Source organism: Piliocolobus tephrosceles, chromosome 10, assembly GCF_002776525.5.
Source record: "Piliocolobus tephrosceles isolate RC106 chromosome 10, ASM277652v3, whole genome shotgun sequence".
NCBI classification, from domain to species: domain Eukaryota; kingdom Metazoa; phylum Chordata; class Mammalia; order Primates; family Cercopithecidae; genus Piliocolobus; species Piliocolobus tephrosceles.
Window position 1 is genome coordinate 39,449,868 of NC_045443.1, and position 12,840 is coordinate 39,462,707.

The 12,840-nt window shown below is 41.5% G+C and overlaps 1 protein-coding gene across 1 annotated transcript in view; it reads right to left on the reverse strand.

Moving 5' to 3' along the window:
* The window catches only part of PRICKLE1 (prickle planar cell polarity protein 1), a 131,343-nt gene extending 118,989 nt beyond the window's left edge, over positions 1 to 12,354 (reverse strand). The window contains exon 1 of the mRNA XM_023182798.1: positions 12,190 to 12,354. The gene's annotated coding sequence lies outside the window, so the exon portion shown is untranslated. The remainder of the gene's footprint in view (positions 1 to 12,189) is intronic.
* Between the last annotated feature and the right edge of the window lie 486 nt (positions 12,355 to 12,840).

Sequence of the window (12,840 nt, forward strand, 5' to 3'; positions counted from 1 at the left end):
TGATGAGACTAATAATAATATTACCAGCTCACATTTGTTATTTATTATCTATCCCCCTGAAGTTATGGCCTCCAAATTTTTAGAGTCAAGTAAATTTTGAGCTTAAAAAATCAATCAGCCTCTCCTTACTTTACAATTCAGGAAACTGAGGCACAGAGTGGGTAAGAACAGAAAATTATGTGACTCATCCAAGATGCCATGTAAGTTAGTAGGAGATGCAATAATTATGTAAAAGCATTTAATATAGAACACACATAAGCACAGCAATATTTATGAAACAATAAAACATCATCAAACAATTTTGGGTAAGCTACAAATGCTTGCTTACTTTCCCTTTCTATTGTTCTTTTTATCTTTCTTTCTAAAAATTTAACTGCAAACATTCCTTTATTTAGGAACTGCCAAACCAAAGCTCCTCAGGAAGCTGCATCTTGAACTAAAAGGTAGCTTCTTTATCAGTAAATTGGGATAACCTTGGTCAGACCTGCACATAAAGATGCAAGGAAGATAAATGAGATGAATATGAAAGCGTTTTGTGTACTTTGGAGGTATTAGTCTCATTATAATAAAGAACCCCCAAGTTAAACCATGGTAATTTCTGGATAAATAAGTTTGGCTCAACTTCTTAATAGGAAAACTGACTCACTGCCAATTTAGCTCTGGAAGTTGAGACATTAAAAGAATAATTTCAAGCAACTAGGTTTCCTAGCAAGCTGGTTGAAATCACTTAGAGGATTAGCTTTTCACCCCTGGAATTTATATCGGGAGATTTTTTGAGTGAAAGACAGTCTCTCATCCATGTTTTAACATACAAGCTTCTCTGAAGATTCTACCTCTATTTTTTTTTTTTTAGGTTACAGAGTGGCGTGGGTGTATTATGAAGAAGGAAGTCACACAGCTTCCTTGCTGCAAATATTCAATCTTCTATTAATATAGCATCCCTTTGCTAGATGATTACATTTCCTTGATCACTTGGGGGTGTGGAAAAGGAAGGAGGGTTATTTGATAAGCATCTTTCCTCCTATTCTATCATGTTTCTCTGGCTTTATTTAGATAAAAGCGTAAACAGCTGAGAAACTCCACTTCAGCTGGGGGGAAAAAAACACAAAAATGTTCCAAACAAAATATCTTTATCTCCTTTCTAAAAAATTTTTAGCTCAGATAAAAACAGAATACTGGCTACTATTTGGGTTTATTTTATTTCATTTTATTTATTTATTTATTTATTTATTTATTTATTTATTTATTTATTTATTTATTTATTTTGAGACGGAGTTTCATTCTTGTTGACCAAGATAGAGTGCAATGGCACGATCTTGGCTCACTGCAACCTCCACCTCCCAGGTTCAAGTGATTCTCCTGCCTCAGCCTCCTGAGTAGCTGGGATTACAGGCACACACCACGAAGCCTGGCTAATTTTTTATATTTTTAGTAGAAACAGGGTTTCACTATGTTAGCTAGGCTGGTCTTGAACTCCTGACCTCAGGTGATCTGCCCGCCTCGGCCTTCCAAAGTGCTGGGATTATAGGCGTGAGCCACTGTGCCTGACCTTATCTTTATTTTATATACAACATTAAAATGGCAGTAGACAAAACCGTACAGAGGCATCTTCAGGGAATAGGTAGCTATCACAATAAATATCTAACAGTGCTATGAAAAAAGGTACAGCAGCTTAAGAGGATTGGGGGGTGTTAGATGGTGACTGGGAAAAAGCAGGGAGGCTGCTATTTTTACAGGATGACCAGGGAAGGCTATCTGACATCAGATGACTTTGAGCAGAGACCTGAAAGGACAGAGTGAGCTGTGATTTCACATGTCTTTTTTTTTTTTTAACATTAGCTTGAAGTCCAGTACAAACAAGGAGATTTTCTGTGAAACTTCAGGAAAGTCAAATCTGCAAATATTAAGGCTTTATACAATACTCTGAACCAGCTCTCAATTTATTTCAAATAATCCTTGAACTTCAAATAACTTGAAAAATACAGTTAAGTATTTTTCCTAAAATGCCTCACAGTATTTCTTCACATAATAACTAAAAGAAAGTTTTCCAGTTACATGTGCAAACAACTCAGGTAGATGATTCAGGTAGAATTTTCCATTCTGATTATTTGATTTGGCAGGGGGCATACAGTAGGAAGAAGGTGCTAAAGCTAGCTGATTTTGCCACTGGCCACATCTGTATAGTGTAAAAGTTCAAAGGAAATTGGATAGTTAGCCAGGTTTCAGAATGGTGAGTTTTAAAGTTCTTCTTTTAATTAAAAAACAAACAAAACAATAATAAAACCTCCCCCAAAATGGCAACAAACAACAATGAACCAAGTAAAGTAGGTATCATATGTCTTTTTTATTATTTTTTTTTGAGATGGAGTTTATATTATTATTTTTTTTGAGATAGGTTTTGCTCTTATCACCCAGGCTGGAGTGCAATGGTGCGATCTCGGCTCACTACAACCTCCACCTCCTGGGTTCAAGAGATTCTCCTGCCTCAGTCTCCCAGGTAGCTGGGATTACAGGCACCCACCATGATGTCCAGCTAATTTTTTGTTTTTTCAGTAGAGGCAGGATTTCACCATGTTGGCCAGGCTGGTCTCGAACTCTTGGCCTCAAGTGATCCACCTGCCTTGACCTCCCAAAGTGCTGGGATTACAGGCGTGAGTCACCGCACCTGGCCCCAGATACATTTAAAAACCTTTACAGTGATTTGGTCAGATTATATTTCTTAAACTGACACAGAAAATCGGAATTCATTCATTCAACAAATATGGATGCTCAAAAAGTGAGGAAACATAGGATCAACTTATTTTTCAACAGTATATTAATTATACTTTTGAATAATATGCTTAACATCTTTTTCTGTCAACCTCCAGATATGTTTCCAACTGTAGTACTTCCAAATTTAAAGCAATGAGATCAGTTGTTAACCTGGAGAAAAATATAATAAATGCACTGTAGAGTATGCCTAAAGTCTGGAAACTGAAGGAAAATAATGTATTTATTATATTGTTTTTCAGATAAACAGTTATGTTCATTTTAAATCTGGAGGTACTCTGCACTAGAGGTATTTGGAAACTGACAAAATCTACACTGAGCATATTATTTGAAAACATAACAGTATATGTATTTTTAAGTTTCTTGACTTTTTGGGCTCCCTGTATTTGTCAAGTGTCTACTATGCGCCAGGTACTGTGTTAGGCATGGGGTATGCAATGGTGAACAAGCATGGTTCCTTTTGATTAGCATCTACTCACAGGCACAGAACATAGACCTTCATTTCCAGGTTAAAATGACATCTATGATATTTTGACAGCAAAATATCAATGACGACTTTTAAGGAATAAAAGCAGTCCTTAAGAGTGAATGAACAAAAGAGGAAGGAAGGAAGGAAGGAAGGAAGGAAGGGGAAAGCGAGAGAGAGTAAGGAAGGGAGGGAAAGGAAAAGGAAAGAAAAGCAGGCAGGCAGATAATTCACTCTAGTAGGATTAGAAACAAATTTTGGAATGAGAAGGACACCTTAGACATCATCTAATTTAAGGGCGCAGCAGCAGGTGTGCATTGGAATCATGTGAGGAGCTTGTTCAAGCTAAAAGTGCGACTGCACCCAAAACCTACTGCATTAAAATCTGTGTATTTGTATTTATATGTGTGTCATTCAATCCTTTGATTAATATGCACTGATCTAGTCCAATTCCCTCATTTTATATATGAAGAAACTGACGCCCAGAGAGGCCGAGAGACTGGCTCAAAAATCACACAGTTATTGTACTAGGCTGAGTTTTTTGGTTTTTAATCCAAAAAAACTGTTTTTAAAAAAACTGGCTTTTTCTGGCCGGGCGCGGTGGCTCAAGCCTGTAATCCCAGCACTTTGGGAGGCCGAGACGGGCGGATCACGAGGTCAGGAGATCGAGACCATCCTGGCTAACACGGTGAAACCCTGTCTCTCCTAAAAATACAAAAATCTAGCCAGGTGAGGTGGCGGGCGCCTGTAGTCCCAGCTACTCCGGAGGCTGAGGCAGGAGAATGGCGTAAACCCGGAAGGCGGAGCTTGCAGTGAGCTGAGATCCGGCCACTGCACTCCAGCCCGGGTGACAGAGCAAGACTCCGCCTCAAAAAAAAAAAAAAAAAAAAAAGGCTTTTTCTGTACTATTACAGCACATCCCTCCACTACTGTCTATTTTGGGATCTCTGCTTGAGAAAAAACAGAATAAACTGACAAAGTATTTCATTAAAAGTTATGGAATTAGGCCAGGTGAGGTGGCTCACGCCTGAAATCCCAGTACTTTGGGAGGCCGAGACAGGTGGATACTTGAGGTCAGGAGTTCAAGACCAGCCTGGCCAACATGGTGAAATCCCATCTCCACTAAAAATAACAAAAATTCACCAGGCGTGGTGGCATGTGCCTGTAATCCCAGCTACTTGGGAGGCTGAGGCAGAAGAATCTCTTGAACTCAGGAGGCAGAGGTTGCAGTGAGCCGAAATCATGCCACTGCACTCCAGCCTGGGCGACAGAGGGAGACTCTATCTCAAAAAAAGAGTTATGGAACTAAAGCAAAGAAGCCAGTGTCCACAGGCAGCATAAACAGTAACAAAAAAAAGACCCATGATACACTATCATAACCTGGTTGCTTTCTGCCTAAACAGCCAAATCAGGCTAGTTTAAAACACTCTCACACAATCATCATAATTCCTATCAGTTTCTCATTTCAGCACTGCAATTAATAATAATTTTGGTTTCCGTGGGTAAGGAAAGGGAGGGGAAAAAAAAGAGTGATTTTTCTGATTTATTCCCAAAATTCAGGTTAAAAAAAATATGTTCCCAGTACCTCAATATGGAGAAAGCCTGGTCTGCTTTTAACACTTTTGGCAGTACTTGAGGACACGTTTTTGGCTATTAGCCTGCCAAGCTGTTTAAGCTTATAGAAGGCCCACAAAGGGAACTTGTATGATTAAGTTATTTAAACACAAACATCTTCTCTGTATATTTTATTCCCTCCCTTCACATTCATGAAACATAAAAGGCTAAAGCAATTCAGAACTAGGTGAGGGGGGCAAGTTATTTATCACTTCAGCTCCTTTCTCAAGGCTTGTGTAAATAAGAACGGGGCAACTCAATGAAATTATTCATATGATCCTTGCAGTGAACAAAGCTTAGCGTCAGAAAGCAGTTCAAAATTCCTCTGAAGCATATGTATTCTCTTACAAGAAACATCTGTGATTCTCTAATGCACTTCAGACCTAACTTTATCTCTTTCTAAAAATTATGTAACATGCATATACTTCAAACACTGAACATACGTATTAATTACATAGTCACAGAAGAATGTAAAATGTAATCTCTTTTTGACATACATTATAACGTATTTCAACATTAGAGCACTAAGCAGTCTTCTTATGTAAAACCTAACATTCTCTAAATGATTTGAAAGAGATATTTCAAAGCAAAACAACATACTGCACTACATAGTGCAAGCTGGTCCAACCCACGGCCCGCGGGCCACATGCAGCCCAGGATGGCTTTAAATGCGGCCCAACACAAATCTGTAAACTTTCTTAAAACATTCTGAGATTTCTGTGTGTGTGTGATTTCTTTTTTTTTATTTAGCTCACCAGCCATTGTTAGTGTCAGTATATTTTATGTGTGGCCCAAGACAATTCTTCCAATGTGGCCCAGGGAAGCCAAAGATTGGATACCCCCGAATTCTAGCCCCTTTTCAGATCCCAAATTAGGAACTCAGGTTATTCATGCATGTAAATAGGATAGTTGGAAGTGTAAACTATAGTTAACAAGTTATGAGTTTCTTCAGAAAATTGCCATAATATTTGCTTATCAGTGAAATAAAAGAAACCAAAGAAGTACAAATGCCCTTGGTGAAACTATACATGGCTAAAAGCAGTTTAGTATTATTAGATTGAAACTCATATGTGTGTGTGTACACAGAAGGCAGCATTTTAACTGGGGCAGAAGAGCTGGCCAATATAGAAAAAGGTTTTAATAGACTTTCTATTTCAACCATAGTTACTGTGGGTTTTGTCTCTATAGCAATGGGCCTGGGTAAGGTGGATGTGTCTGACAAGCTAGGGTGTTCAGCTGGTAAAATAACATAAACCTCATTTTACCTCTAGTTGAGCAAATTTCCTCCAAGAAGGTTTGCTTAATCGAAAGACAATTTCCAAGGATAAAGGGTATTTAAGGGAAAACTCTAAGCATTGTTTGGTGGGCACTTCTTCACAGTACAGTACTATAGCATAGTAACCTCACACCTTTTCCTAGATTTCATCAAAGGCCTCCAACAGCATTAGTTACTGGTAGTACTTTGGATTTAGGCAGTCACCTAACCTCCAGGATCTCAATCATCCCTAGAAGCATGGGCTAATTTCAGTTGTCTCTACAAGGGCTACATGAAACATGGAATTTACAAATTTGGATTATACAGTACTATTTATTACACTGTGGAAGATTTCCAAAGATGCCAGAAGAGATGTTGGCATTTATGCAAGTCAACTACTGTTCGACCCAAAAAAGCACTATATTTGATAGGATGTTTTTGCCAGGATTCAAAGAGCCTATGTGAAAACACCTTAATTAGGACCATCTCACCTCACCTATTGGATACCCTCTAGCTCTAGGTGTTATGTTTCAGGCGGGCCAAAATTGTCCTGGAAACAGAACACCCCAGTTCTATTACCTATCCATTTACTCCAGGTTCTGAGTGTGTATATTTTCTTATTTTCAGATCTAATAAGTCAAATATATCTGGTAGCTATTAAAAGATTTAAACCACCAGTTTTAAACGGTTTCTAAAAAGGGTTCCGTGTTCAGAGATTTCAAGCCCACAGAGGAGGCAGATTTGGAGAGTTTACTTCCAATAAAATCGTGAAATTATGTGCTGATTCCCCTCTATCCCCCGTTTTAAGAATATTCTTATTGAGATCTCTCTACCTTTTTAACGTTCTTTTACAACACTTCTTCATAGACCCACAAAAATAGAGGAATCTGAAAAAACAGTGTACCAAATGATATCCAATAACCTAAAAAGATAATTATATTGATATGCCCCTAAAAAGGGAGAGAGGCAAACTTGAAAACATTAGCTACTTATAATATGCTCTAAGATAACCTTTTCCTCTTTAATTCTTTGGGGTAATCCAAACTGCTATAAATGTTTCTTTAAAATTCCTTTATTAAAAAGTTTGTTGTGCTTGCTCAAAGAAAATGGCTATCCTAGAAAACTAGGGCCAATATTATAGCACATTACGTGGTGGCTACTTTATATTAGACTTGTTTTTTTAAAGGCAACAAAAATGGGGGAAAGGTGGTTATAAAAAACATCACAGGAAACCAAATAGCCTTTATTTAAATTAAAAGCAATCACAGCCTGAGTCTTGGAACACACTTCGAAATGCTTTTTGGCATGCAGCTGCTACATGCCGCCAATATTGTGTATAACTGGAAACATTTCAAACAGAATTGTTACCAAAGTCAAAGACCATAATTGCAAGTCAGGGGATCTCTGCCTCAGATAAAAGAAGGGCAGCTGAGCGAGAGTGGTCAGCATGGAGGAGTCTACTTACCGGTCTGCATCTCACCGCAATATTTTCATTGCATTATTGACAGATCTTTCTTCCAGAGACCCAATGAGAAAAGGACATAGAGAGAAGCACACGCAAAGGAGAAGCTGGTGGCTGTTATAAATCAGCAGCTGGGACAAAACTCCTAGAAAGAAGTCCATGACTTCAGTACCAGAACAACTGAAATAACACAGCCCTAACTTTTTTTTTTTTTTTTTCTGAAGCGTAATCCACTAGAAATGAAAGGCATCTCTCCCAAGAGTTTACCCCAAATCTACCAGTGAGAAAAATGCAACTACTGTTGAATTGGTCAGTTGACTTTTAGGCTCACTTAGGACCAAACTTAGGGGAGAAGAGTTAAGTAAATGCAAATGATAGCTGCTTGCTAGTTTGCAGCTCTACGTTTTAAAATGTTTACATTGGCTTCTGCCTGGCTGACATTTTTACTTTTATTTTATATGTAAAATCTCTCTTTACAGGAGAATGAAGCTGGAAAGGTCTAATAGGTTCAGGTTGGGCAATCATTCTTGTTCCTGGAGAGGTCCCTTCAAAAATAGCCAAAATGCATTTAGAATTTAGTCTAAACAAGTGCATAAAACAGAGACATAGGAAGAATTATTACATTCTGAGAGGTTTGATCACCCTCCCTACCCCCATAACTGGAAATAGTCAATGCCAGTGGACCAGTGGCTCAGGAATGGTTCTTGGAAAAATCGTGTCATTCTGGCATACAGAAAAGTGATCTGATTATTCTGTCATATCTCTGTGCCAGAAGTGTCATGACATCAGTGTGCTCCAACCTGTAAAGCCTGTCTCGTTCACCATCCCTGCTTCAGGAGAGAGGGAAAGGAGGGAAACAGCAGCTTACTGGGACTCCCCATACAATTTTAGGCCAGGCTTTTTTCACTGCTCCAAAATGTTCATTCATCAACACATAGGTAATTAACCTCCACTTCAGTTCAGCATGAACATAAACAATGGGGGTGTGGTTACCAGTTACTGGGGCAGATGAGGTACCACACTTCTGTGTGTCCAGAGATGGGGAAGTTAGAGGCTAGGGGCTGCTCCAGATTCCTCAATGCCATCTTGGTCCTTGGCACGTGTTCTGGAGTGCTGGCTCCATAGGCTGAGTGAGGTTTCGAGGAACTGCAACAATGCAGGTCTTGATGCCCAGATTATCATACTTCCCTCTCTCTACTTGCTTGCTCACACCAATCTTCTAAAGATACTAGGGTGCAATCCAATAATCCTTTCTTCTGTGACCAGAAGAAAAAGAAGTAATAGTCCCTTAAAACACCAACCCACCAACCAAGCAACCCAGAAACACAAACCTTTCACTTTCCTAACTCCTTCTCTTTATTGTGGAATAATAATAGATAGATTTAAGCAATCTTAACATTCTCTCACTAATAAGGGTTAAACAGTTGGTATTATTTTACATAATATGGAGATGAAAGAGACAACTATTTTTTCCAAGGGGGAAGAGTCTATCCTAGCCAAGTGATATTTTTAACATTTCTATTCACAGATGAGAATCACTTTGATTTTTTTAATCTTTTTTTTTTTTTTTTTTTTTTCCAGAGATGGGGTCTCACAATGTAGCCTTGGCTCAACTTGAACTCCTGGACTCAAGCGATCCTCCCCAGTAGCTGGGGCTATAGAGCCAAGCACCACTGCATGTACCTTTCCTGTCTTTCTTTGAAAGGAAAAATTTGCCCTTTATAAACTACTTTAAGCAGGAAGTTAACTGTAGTAACTAGAATGCAAGTAATGACAATCTTTACTGAAAATTGTTTCCCATAATATTAGACTACCCAAAATATAGGTATAAGCCATTAAGAGAGTTACTTAATTACTGGAAAACAGTTGGTAAAGATTCTTGTTCCTTTTCATGAGTATTATAGACAATCACTCATAATACTCAAGTCTTTGTATTTTGCTTTCAAGTAATTATAAGATATTTTAGAGAAATCAGCTACTTTTTAAAAGGTGTAATCAAACAAACTACAAAATTTAACTTTTTTAGTCTTCTCAGAATTATCATAGGAGAGAATATTAGGAACAACTAGACTTTTACCTACATCTGACTCTAAAGTTAAGAGTTCAGCTATTAACCCTACAGGGGATCTTTTATTTCTCCCTAGCTAATATTAGATTTTATTTGAGAGACTCAAGCTGACTTATTACACCACCACCCACCATGGACAAACAGTGGTTCCATGGACCTTGATTATAAAAACATAATAAGCTTTTTAAGCTTCACTGGTGTTACTGGCAGAACTGATTGAATCTGTCACTTTAGTAAAATATATCACTTTTCTTTTTAAAACCTGTGAACCAACAGGCTCACTCAGTGATAACTCGCCACTTAGTACCAAATTAAAGATGGAAAAATTAATTTACTAAGCCCATTCAGTTGCATCAATGTGTCTATCTCTATAAACTATCCAGTTTTTCCTTCCTTTTTCCCTCCCTCTCTCCATCCCTCCCTCTTTTCCTTCCTTCCTTCCTTTTGAGGCTTATTTATAAGAATGAATCATACTATGTTAGCCACAACTTATTAAACTTAGAGATTTTCAAGTTCATCAGCAAGTGTGCAAACCCTTAACTGTGAGTAACATCCATTTATTTGCAGCACCTTCCAGTTTTAATATGTAGAGCACATGCATTGTTAACCTCTAAATCCTTTGTATAAACATTTCTGGAAGAGCTTGTAAAATATCTCCTTCTGTGTTTCCTGACTCGCCAGTTGATGGCATTTAGAAACCCTCTGGTACCAGCAGGTGCTGTATTTTGCTTTCTTCAGGCTCCAGCTGGGCTACAATGACAGATTCCTGTCCCAGGCCAAGCCTAGCCACCAAGGCTAGGACCACATTGGAGGCAAACTGAAATAGGCTCCACCAGACAGCAAGATGAATGGCTGCTGTTTAAGTTTAAAATCCCCTGGTGGGAGTAAATATTGTTCCAGAGAAAAGGCTTGACAAATATTGCGTCATCCTTACAGAGCTGTCTTGATTAAAGCAGAATCTTTGGATTAAGTTGATGCTCAATTCAAAATGTATCTATCTTGCTGTCATGGGATTTTTTTTTTTTTTTTTTTTTTTTTTTTTTTTTTTGCTTTCTAGAGTCTGAAAATAGATATAATGTTGGGGACGGTCAAACAAGGCTGCCGGCTCCCAAGGGGCTAGAGTCCACTCCTGATAATAGAAGGCGGCTGAACACTGACACTTCACTGAGGATAATGGAGACAGCAAAGGCTTAGTGGGAAAGGGCCAGTTGTCACCTAAGTGACAGGCAACAGCTGAGCTCACACATCTGGAGCCGGACTATGGCAAACATTAGCAACCCTCACCCGTCTACACCTTGGGCCTGTCTGAAAAGACAGATGGAAGTTCCCTCTACTCCAAAAGTACATTTAAAAAAATGTCTGATGGTGAACCACGTCAATTATATAACATCAACTGCAGGCACAGCCCTCCGAAGTACTGATTAAAACGAGGCAGTAGACAACACTGTATGCATGAACAGATACAAGATACAATTTCATTGATTTGCCATTCATAAAATTTATCCTAAAAGACACATATACATGCATTCATTTTATAGCACAAAAGCATGTGAACTCTGCAGGAGAGGCAGATTTTTACATGTTTTTTTGTTGTTGGTGGTGGTTATTTTATTTTTTTCTTTAAGCTGGTTCCCGTGGTGTGTTCGCCTTGTTCATAGCCTCAGTTCTGCCGCTGATATCCTTTTAAAAATCAGCAACCAAACGTGTTCGGCTTGTGATCCTGAACCCTCCTTAGGCAAGCTGGAACTCAGCGTGATGCCAGCCGTCCTCCCTCTCTCCCAACCCCCAACCTCATTCTTCAGCCTCCTGAAGACAATCTGTGAACAATTTTCCCAAAGTCCCAAGAATAACATAGCACTGCCAATAGTCACTGGCGATGCCGTTTGTTTTTCTTAGAGGGCAATGAAAATTTAACAGCTTTCTGCTGCATCCTGAGTCCCGCTCCTAATAATTACTAACATGCCTCGTTTCTTCAACTTTTTCTACCTCAAGAGAGGAAGACGCTCCCATTTTTTCCTATATCCGTGTTACATTCAGAAAACACCATCGCGGGGCAGGGGGTTGGTAGAGTGGTGGGAGTTGATTCGCCCCTGCCAAAAAGCCACCAGCCCTTTCCCCAAGCGCAAGAGGAGGGAATCGGGACCCTCCCTCCGGACGCCAGTAGGTGACAGGCGATCCTAAGCTGCGGGAACACGCCAACGCACCCTCGCCTCCCGGCGCCCCGCATCGCCCCGACCCTCGGGCCACAGAACTGGTTTCCACGCCGGAGAAAACCAAGGGAAGAGTTGGTTGTGATGCAGTAAACAGGGGCCATGCGGGGAGCCTCTGTGAAGCCCTCGCGATGCTGCAGCCAGTATTCTGCTTTCCCTGTCTACATAACCCAACAAACCAATTATGACCTTCTCCCTGATCTTCTGCGACACCGACCCAGTCTGGTTGTCACAGACCACGGCGGTGCCAGCGAAGTGCCCGGCCCTGTCCCTGCGGCGCTCGCCCCCCACCACCGCGCCGCAGCCCCCTCTGCGGAACCCGCCGGGATCCCGGCTGCCACTCACCTCGCGCGAGGGAGACGCAACTAGGCTGCACTGTCCTCGGCGCCGCGGCGGGGCGGCGGGGCTGCGGGGCTGCCGGACTGCGGGCTGCGGCGTCAGGGGTGGGCAAGGGTGAGCAGCGCACGAACCATCCAGGGCCCAGAAAGTCTCCGTGCCGGCCGCGGCGCGTCTCGGGGAAGTCAGCGCAGGCGGCGCGAGGCTGGCATGTTCCGGGCGCGCTGTCGGGCGGCGTCGGCCGCGGGAGGCGGCGCTGGCAGCTGGGCTGCAGTCTGAGTGCGCTCGGGCTCCGAAGCCGCGCGCCGCGGCGCCGCCGCGCACCCCGCCCTCGGCCGCTGGGCCCGGCGCGAGCGAAAACGCGGAGCGCGGACGCCGCCGCGGGATCGAGGCCGCTGGGCGCGCGCCCACGCGTTCCCCGGCTCGGCCCCGAAAGCGAGGTCCGGCCGGGCTCCGGCCGCGCGCGGGCGCGGGGAGGCTAGGAGAGCTGGGACCCGCTCCGCGCGCAGCTGGTGAGGCAGAGCAGCAGGCGGATTATGCGCAGGGAGAAAGAAGTTCACCCCAGCGCGTCCCAGATTCGCAAGTGCGGCTCCCTAGGAGCCTCTGCCCCGCCCCCCCCCGATTTTATGCCCTTTTTTTTTGTTTTTTTTTTTAACCCAA